General features: G+C 39.0%; 1 pseudogene; it reads left to right on the top strand.

Annotated features, from left to right (window-relative positions):
• The first annotated feature begins 1,059 nt into the window (after nt 1–1,059).
• On the top strand, nt 1,060–1,927 carry LOC143388315 (aldose reductase-related protein 2 pseudogene; annotated as a pseudogene).
• The last annotated feature ends 7,724 nt before the right edge of the window (nt 1,928–9,651 follow it).

The raw sequence follows: 9,651 nt of genomic DNA, 5'->3' as shown, positions 1-9,651 counted from the left end.
TGGTCTCCATCTTTATCTCAGGATTTGGCTATCAGGCTCTTGTCACTCTGAGAAAGTTGCTGTTGCCTTGGACATAGTTTTGACCCTTGTCACAAGATATTTATCCATCAGACTTGTTATTCTGGAATTTAAAGTGACTCAGACTATAGGAAACAGATACAAAATGAAGGCAGAGATGCCAAATCTTTAATCCTGCTTTTAGTTACCTATCAAGACATTTGTAGGCAAAAGTGAAAAGTTTAAGTCTTTGTTTCAGGTTCAATTCCCACCCCCCTCTCCTCTCTCTCTCTCTCTCTCTCTCTCTCTCTCTCTCTCTCTCTCACACACACACACACACACACAAATTTGTGGCTACAAGTTGCTAGTCAAAATGCATTAAAAACAATGGTATCAGTTTATTTCACATACTTAATATATAAAAATACAATAATAAAATGATAAGGTAGTTTGATTCTATAAATTTTAAAAAAAAACTATATTCATTTAAGAACAATAATTTGTACAGAATTGGTAACTACAATGTAGTTGATTGTGGTAATTTGCCTAAGATTATTATACCTTCAGCTCATAAATTGATACAGAGATGAAATTAACCTCTTCTTTTCTTCCTTTATTCCTTTATTTCTTTCATACCAGGGATTAAACCCAGGGGTGCTTAACCACTGAAACATAACCCCAGACCTTTAATTTATTTTTTTAATTTTGACACAGGGTCTCACTAAGTTGCTTAGGGCCTCACTAAGTTGCTGAGGCTGCCTTTGAACTTGTGATCCTCCTGCCTCTACCTCCCGAGCTTCTGGTATTACAGACATGTACCACTGCACCTGGCAAAATTAGCTTCTTAAAGGAAAATTAAGGTAAAAATGTTAGCAACTCAAAACTCTGTAGTCAGTAAAATTTATAAAGCATGAATCTTATATAAAAATCTTAGAATATTGTCATTTTCTTAATTAAAATTTTGGAACATCTACTATATGCCAGATATTTGGCTAAAATTTTTTTTAAAATAATATGACACTAGACATCTATCTGCTTTCTCAGAACTATTTATGTACCACCATGGCCACCTTTGTGGAGCTCAGCACCAAAGCCAAATGCCCATTTTGGGTCTGGGCACATGAAGTCTACTCCAGTCAAAATCAAAGAAGGTGTGAAGGTAGACACTGATGCAGGATATCTCCAGATAGATTGTATATCCATCTATTAGAATGAGAATGAGGTGGGAGAAGACATTCAAGATCCAAGAGAAGATTATAACATAGAAATACCTCTTCATTCTTAGACAGTTGTGATATACCTTCTTTGAGAGAAACCTTGGGAAGGAAGCCTGTCAGAAGAACTGGGCTATCTGAACATCTGTCTTATTCACTGGCCACAGGATTTCAGCCTGAGAAGGAGTTGTTCCCCAAAGATGATAAGGCAATAGCCTCATCAGTATATTAACATTCTTGGATGCCTGGAAGGTCGTGGAGGAGCTGGTAAATAAGGATTGGTTATAGCCCTTGGTGTCTTCTACTTCAATCACTTTCATCTTGAGCAAGCCTGGACTCAGACCTGAACCAGTGACTAATCAGGTTGTGTGTCACCCATACCTCACCCAGGAGAAACTGATCCAGTACTGCCACTCCCAGGGCATTGCTGTATCAGTCTAGGACCCCCTGGGCTCTCCAGATAGACCTTGGCCCAAGCCAAAATACTCTTCACTTCTGGAGAATCCCGGTTAAAGAGATTGTTACAAAGCACACACACACACACACACACACACACAAATTCCCTGGTGCAGATTCTGATCTTGTTCTAGATCCAGAGGCATATGGTGGTGATTCCCAAGTCTGTGGCATGGAATAATTTTTGAGAACTTTCAGGTCATTGAGTTCAAATTGAGTGATGAGGAGATGGCATCATTGTCAGCTTCAATAGAAACTAGAGGGTCTGTGTTCTGGCTGACCAGGCTTATTTGGTGGAATAATCCTTCAATATCAAATACTGCAGGTCAACTTCCGGAGGGGATTATTTGGTGGATTATTCTCTTCACTGAAGTGGATATGGCTCCCCCGAGCCCTAGTGTAGCTAAGCTTATGTGAAATACTGTGTCCAACCTGGTTATAGTTCAGAATCTAGGCAAGGTTTCTTTTTAAATTTTTTATTGGTATATTATTTTTTTAATTTTTTTTATTAGTTGCTCAAAACATTACAATGATCTTGACATATCATACATTTGATTCAATGGGGTATGAATTCTTATTTTTTCACATGTACTGATTGCAGGATCCCATTGGTTGTACAGCCACGTTTATACCTACAGGTATATTATAATTATACATAATAGTTGGATTTGTACATGCACATTAAGTTGTTCAATTTTCTTCCCTATTCCACCCCTTCCCCCCTTTCTTCCTCCCTCCCCTTTGGCAAGGTTTTATTTAGATCCACATTTTAAACCAAGAGAACACTATCACAGGGAAGTATGACTCAAATGAGCAAATGACAATTTCTTCCACTTATTTTTGATCTGATCAAATGTTAAATATCTGGAACTCTGATAACACTACAAAGATAAAAAGAATTTTAAAAAGATAATAAAAATTAATAGTATCTCATTTCAGCCTTCATTTTCACTAATCCTTAATCCTCAACTAGTACCTATGGAAAATGTATTTATCTTTAGTTTTAGAAGTCATTGTCACAGGAGAAGAGATTTCTCCAAAGAAGGTTCTGAGAAGGGGTTTTTGTTTCAAGACCAGTGGGATTCTTGGCATATGCCATGGGAAAGAATTTAGCATGTGTCAAAAGTATAAACACATCTTATTTAAGAAGGTAAAGACATAATCAAGGGAGAATAAAGGCCATCTCCAGAGGGAGACACAGCAGCCTGATGGTGTGGGATGGTGCTGGAGTTGGGTCTAGAGGTGAAGCCATGGCAGAGTTTCACAATGTTGTGTCAGTGCTCTCTGTGCTTGAATACTGCCCTCATGTTACAAGGGCAAGGGTCAAAGGCCCTTCCTTTGAGACTCAGCATCTCTCCCTGGTCTCAAATTCCATCTTGAATGCAAAGAAATTGTGACTTGCCAAACATCATACAATTACTAAGTATTAATACAACATGCTATTTTCTCTTTTATTAAAAAAATTGGTAGAATGTACACAAAAATAATTCAAATTAATTCTTTTTTAACTACTTTAAACACCTCAATTAAACTCAATAGGTTATCTACTAAATGATTTCATGAACTTATTTTAGAAAAATACTGGATAAAAGAGCCTAATGGATGTTTCATTTAGAAAGCATACAGAGTCCTTAAAATATAAACTTTTTTCTGTCAGAAGGCAAAGAAAGTCAGATCCACAGACTTTTTCCTAATTTGAGGAAAACTACAAAGACCAGCTACAAAGCTGGAGGCCATGCTTCTCAAGACTGTCATTACTTCTGCCACCAAGTTCAGGGTTCTCAAACCCTGACTAGAGCCCTCAGGTTTGACAATTCACCAGAAAGACTCACAGAAATCACTGAAAGCTGTTATATTTAGGATTATCGTTAATTGCAAAAACGGACACAAATGAGAATCAGCCAAGGGAGGAGGCTCATAGGGCAAAGATCCTTGAGTTTCCCTCAAACTCCTTTGGTGGAGTCAGGACAACTGGCTGTCCCAGAATTGTCCTAAAGCAGTGCTCATACAACCAGGGAAACTCACCTGAAGGTTACCAAAGTTTTTAGTGGGATTTCATCACAAAGTCCTGATTAGTTGATTCCTCACATGGTTAATGAGTTTCTAGGTTGACTGATATCATATGACCAAAGCCCTCACCTTAAGTCACACTATTCATCTTTCTGCAGTGGCCAGCCCCCTCCCGAAGATTGTGCAGGTGTGGTCAGCTCCCCACCCTGAATTACACTGCTAGGCTATTGTGTGTGACTCAAGGTACCCAGCAAACAAAGATCTTCCTATCAGGCTCAAAAACCCAAGGGCCCAGTTTATTTCCCCAAAGCCAGGGTAAAGGTCAAACTTTCTCTCTGGGCAAGAGATTCTATTCTACAGATTCTTTACTAAACATCTTCTATATGTGGTCCACTATTTAGTAGCTCAGAATGGTGAAAACCCCCACTTTCTGCCCTCTCTGAAGAAGGCAGCTTATTTTGCCCTTTCCCCACAGAGATTATGAGGTCTGGGAGAAGTGACAATATTCTTCAGCTTTCCGATATCCTTTTCACACCTTTATTTGCTTTTTATTTTTTAAAAAAGTCACCTCTTGTGAGGTTCAAACCAACCATCTCCTCACACCTACTTTATAACAAATTCCAGTCATTTCCACTTTCACAGACCTGGGAACTTCCTCAGTTTGAGTAGAATAAAATGCAGAAAAAATACAATGCACTCTTACTTTTATAGACCCTCCCACCACTTGATGGCAGTATACTAAAGTTTAGATGGTTGAAATTTTAGAAACTTAAAAATAGTAATAACTTGAAATGACACCAAATAGCTCATGATCAAAGCTGCAAAGAAACTCCCCGCCAATGTGCCCTTTTCCAGTCAGAGGGTAAGCTACTATCACTATGTTGTAGGTTTTCAGAAATACCCTTTATTGAGCTGGGCTGGAGTCATGTGGTCGTAGACAGCAAGTGTGAGGCCCACTGTCAACAGTACAAGTACTTTGCTTCTCCACAATCTTTAATGAACCTATTATAGATTCATGCAATTGCCTCTATGGAGCAGGAAACCACTGGATTAATACTTAACACTTTACTTTGTATGTGTCTTTATTTTTTGAACCACTTTTACTTTGTGTGTGTATTTATTTTTTGCTGCTCCTGAGGCCTGATTTGTATCTTTCTCATTAGCATTCCTTATAGAAACAAGAAGATCTTTCTTTGGTAAGAGAAGAGTTGCTTTCCTAACTCAATGCTGACCAAAAAAAAAATGGATTCTAAATGCTGATAATTATAACCTGATTTTTTCCCACTTCAGTTACACTTGTATTTTTTCTTTTTTTTTCAACATTTTTTTGTAGTTGTGGATGGACCAACTGCCTTTATTTTATTCATTTATTTTTTCATGTGATGCTGAGGATTGAACCCAGTGCCTCACATATGCTAGGCAAGTGCTCTACCACTGAACCTCAATTCTATCTTGTATTTCTTCTTTATTTGTACTGGGGATTGAACCCAGGGACACTTTATCACTGAGCCACATCCCCAGACCTTTTTTATTTTATTTTATTTTGAGGCAGGGTCTTGCTAAGTTGCTTAAGGCCTCAATAAGTTGCTGAGGCTGGCCTTGAACTTGTGAAACTTCTGCCTCAGTCTCCCAAGCCGCTGGGAATTACAGGTGTGCCACTGTGCCTTGCTTAATAATGATTTATTTTAAAACTATAAACTAAATTCAATTAGAAGTTAATATCAAATAGTGTTATTCTGGTGAACTAAAGGAAAAATTAAATATTGGTAAGTTGTTACTAATTATTAAATGATTAATGCTCTCTCAAACTCCCCTTCTATTTCCTTTTGGTTTCCTCCTACTAATTTGGTTATGATAGGAACAGAGAGTGCAAATGTTGGGAACATGAGGTTAAGGGAATAATTCTATAAAATGGGCCCACTGTACTGACCCCACATTCTTTTTTTTCAAGAAGCAAGTTACCTACAGCCTGCCTGGCTTAAGTGGACAGATTATGTCACATTCCTCAGCAAACTACCTGTGATCTATAGGAGAAATGAAGGTCCAAAATAATGTTGATAAAAGGAACCCAAGTTACTGAAGTGGGAGACTTTTGTGACCCTTACACAGACCAGATCTTAAAACACAGGGAGATGAGGATAATTTCTCCTAGTATAAAATATGTAAGAATTTATGGCAAAGAATCCAACTAAAATCAGTCAACACAGGCCAAAGTGACCTAGAATTGTCTTGGCAGTGGGGATGTTAAAGCCTGATGTCATTCTGCTGTCAGTCAAAAGTCAAGAGGTGGATATGGGTGGAACTCTCTGGAAACTTCTCTGGGATCCACAATAAAACTGGAGTGCAGGGGCTGGGGTTGTGGCTCAGTGGTAAAGCGTGTCTGAGGCCCTGGGTTCAATCCTCAGCACCACAAGAAAAACAAATAAATAAAGAAAGCTATTGTGTCCATCTACAAAATACAAAATAAAACAACAACAACAAAAAACTGGAGTGCAGGAAAGGCACACTGTCCCCCTCCTCTCTAAGAGAATCTACTCTTTCCCTTGACAATGTCCCCTTTCCTTTTTCCTATCTCTTCAATAAACTCATGCCTGTTACTTTGATTGACATGTCTGAAATCTTTCTGACTTACAAGAAAAAGGGCTTCAAGGCTGGAGGTGTCTTCGTGCTGCCTCAGTTTCCTGGAAGGCCCCAGCCCTGTAACAAGTATATCTATGTGTACTCTTTTTCCCCGCCTCTCACTTTTTAAATGTTGGTATTCTCTAGGGTTCCATCCTCAAAATTCTTTTTCCTTGAACTTATTCACCTACCCAAGGTGACCTTGCCCATGGCCAAGTTTCAAAGCATCACCTATTTATTGATGATTCCTGGGTTTAAGCTCTTGGCCCCCACCAGTCTCCCAAACTCCATTTTTATCTTGTGACTGCCTAGGAAGGATCTTCTTTGGAGGTCCCACAGATGTTGCAAACTCAACATGGCTACACATTCACTTCTCCTTCCTAAGCTTGTTCCATTCCCCTCCTTTTTCCCTTTTCATGTCACATTCAGAATGAAATATTGGAATCATCTTAAGATGGCTAATAATAACATAAAATATTAAGTGCCTACCATCCTAGGTACTCAGTATTTTATGGACACTTAATTTTATTTAATTTTCAAAAGAATTCTATTAAGTGAAGATTGCCCATAGCAACAGAGCTAGTAAGAACAGGAACTGAGATTTAAACCCAGACAGCATGTTTCAGAGTCTTTATTGTTAATCTACACTATTAATGAGAACAACATCAAATAATTGTATGTTTCTAAATATTTTCTCACCTCTCTTGCAATCACACTGGAATTGTCCCTCTAGTTATGGACAGGAAAATGGGAATGGAAGTGATAGTGTCTCTTCCACATGGTAGTTAAGAAACACTACTTTTCTCACACTCCCCACCCCCCTAGTTAGGGTGTCAGAGAGGAAACAATTTCCTCTTAACCCTCATAAGTTCATAGTCAGGACAGAGCCCTGTAACAAAAGGAGAGATTAACAAGAGAAGGACAAACCACTTTTTTGTAAGTGCGCAGTGCACCTCACACAGGAGCAACCTCAACGAAAGGCAACTCAGAACAGTGGCTCAGAACTCTGCCTTATACAGTGTCTTCCACAGAGAACTATGAAGAGAAGTGACAAACAAGGGAAAACAGGTTTAGGTCTCCCGAGGTGGACACCATGGACAGGTAGACATATGAAGATAAACCAACTCTGAGCTAGTGAGAGTTGTCCCATATGATAACTTCTACCCTTCCTGGTAGAGACGGCAGGAGGGGACTCCTTGCAAGCTTACGTTCTGCTTTTAGGGAAATTGAGGGAGGGCAGAGAGCTTTTATGCTCAAAAATCTTCATGTCAGGTGGGGTTGACATATTCTGGATTCCTATGGTGGCATCCTTAGAGGGCAAGAATTCCAAGAAGATAGCTTCAAATGAAGGAGACTGCATTAGAAAGAAAAAAAAAAGCCTTGAGGTTAAGCCTGAGAGAGTTCAGGGTTTGTTGTGACCACAGAGTAACTTCACCTATCCTAACTGAGCACTATGCCAAAAAAAAACTCTTCTCCTCTGTCCACATCCAACTAATCACCAAATCTTCTCATTCCTCCTTTACTCTTTTTCCCTTCTGTCATTGCGCATTGCCTTAGTCTAAACCCTCACAGAATCTCAGTTGGGACCCCTACCTACATCTTCTAAATAAATGAACTTCCTCCATTCTCAGCTACCTCCAATCCATAACCCACAGTATAGCTAGAGTGAGCTAAAATAATTTTCTATTACTATCCTGTCCTTAAGAGTTCTAAAAGGCTTTCCATTCCCCACCATAATATCCAACTGTCCAAGTGAGCTACAAAATCCTTGACAAGTTTGGTATAGTGAACTATTTCATTGTCCACTCTCCTCAACCAAACATTCATCCCATTCGGGTCCCTAAATGCACTGTATTATGCTTTCTACTATTGCTGGTTCTTCTGAGAATGCCTCTTCTTACCTAATATGCTGGGTGAATGTTCATATGCATCTTTTGAAACTCAAGTTAGTTGTTGCCCTTTAGGAAAAAAAATCTTCTTTCACACCCTGTTCCCTCTCTTCTGTGCTCTCACACCCCACCCACCTCTTTTCTAGCTCTGACACTACTGCATTGTGGTTGTGTGTTCCTATGTCTGTGCTCATTTCAATGACTATGTCATGTTCCTTTTAATATCTTATCTACTGTGCATTGTGTCTGCTGCACATTGCATAAACATCTGTTCAATGAATTAATGAATACATGAATAAGTGAATAATATTTTTAGCTTTAATGTGTTTACCAGATTGCCTGTTGGGAAAACAGAATCAATATAGCTACGAAACTGCATTCTCTGGCCATGGTAGCTGGTTTATAAAGGTGGCTCCCAATGAGCCACACCTCCAGGTAGTCACACCTTTGTATAACACATTCCCACTGCTGACCCTCACCTCAGGTCACTATAGAAGTTATTGTCATGAACTGTTCTGACCTCTTTCATTTCAGAGTCCCACAGAGATCATAGTGAAATAGTCTTTCATATTTACTCACATTTTTATTGTACCCCTTTCAAGGACTTAGGTATGACTCCACAGGGGCTGGGCCAGTTCCATATCCATTATCCATATCCATATCCATAGCCATTACTTATCCTTTATCCTAGCTCATTATCCTTAAAGCATACTTCTGTACCATGACAATCCCTTGCCCTGGATTGAGGATTTTTCAAGGAAGCTCCAAGGTCTTTCATATAAACAAATCCTAGGATATGAACCACCAACAGATTCTCAGCTGTATCCAGAGAAGCCGGTAACCTAAGTGTTCAACATGCCCACACTCTAGGCTAGAGGTATTTACTATCTTTTTGTGCTCATTGTTCTAATCAGTTATACATGACAGTAGAAAGCTCTTTGATTCATTGTACACAAATGGAGCAGAATTTTTTGCCACAGTCCGGCTGCAGCAAAATAACCGGGGGGTGATGAACAACTTGTGTAGATTGATACAGCAGGAGTAGGAGCCACTTATTTTATTTTTTTCCACCTTTTTTTCTTTCTTTTTAATTGGTTGTTCAAAACATTACAAAGCTCTTGACATATCATTTTTCATACATTAGATTCAAGTGGGTTATGAACTCCCATTTTTACCCCAAATACAGATTGCAGAATCACATCGGTTACACATCCACATTTTTACATAATGCCATATTAGTAACTGTTGTATTCTGCTACCTTTTCTATCCTCTACAATCCCCCCCTCCCCTCCCATCTTCTCTCTCTACCCCATCTACTGTAATTCATTTCTCTCCTTGTTTATTTTCCCATTTCCCTCACAACCTCTTATATGTAATTTTGTATAACAATGAGGGTCTCCTTCCATTTCCATGCAATTTCCCTTTTCTCTCCCTTTCCCTCCCACCTCATGTCTCTGTTTAATGT

The sequence above is a fragment of the Callospermophilus lateralis genome, unplaced genomic scaffold, assembly GCF_048772815.1.
Source record: "Callospermophilus lateralis isolate mCalLat2 unplaced genomic scaffold, mCalLat2.hap1 Scaffold_105, whole genome shotgun sequence".
Classification (NCBI taxonomy): Eukaryota; Metazoa; Chordata; class Mammalia; order Rodentia; family Sciuridae; genus Callospermophilus; species Callospermophilus lateralis.
Note: the sequence above shows the minus strand (reverse complement) of the source record. Positions and strands in the feature narration are given on the sequence as shown.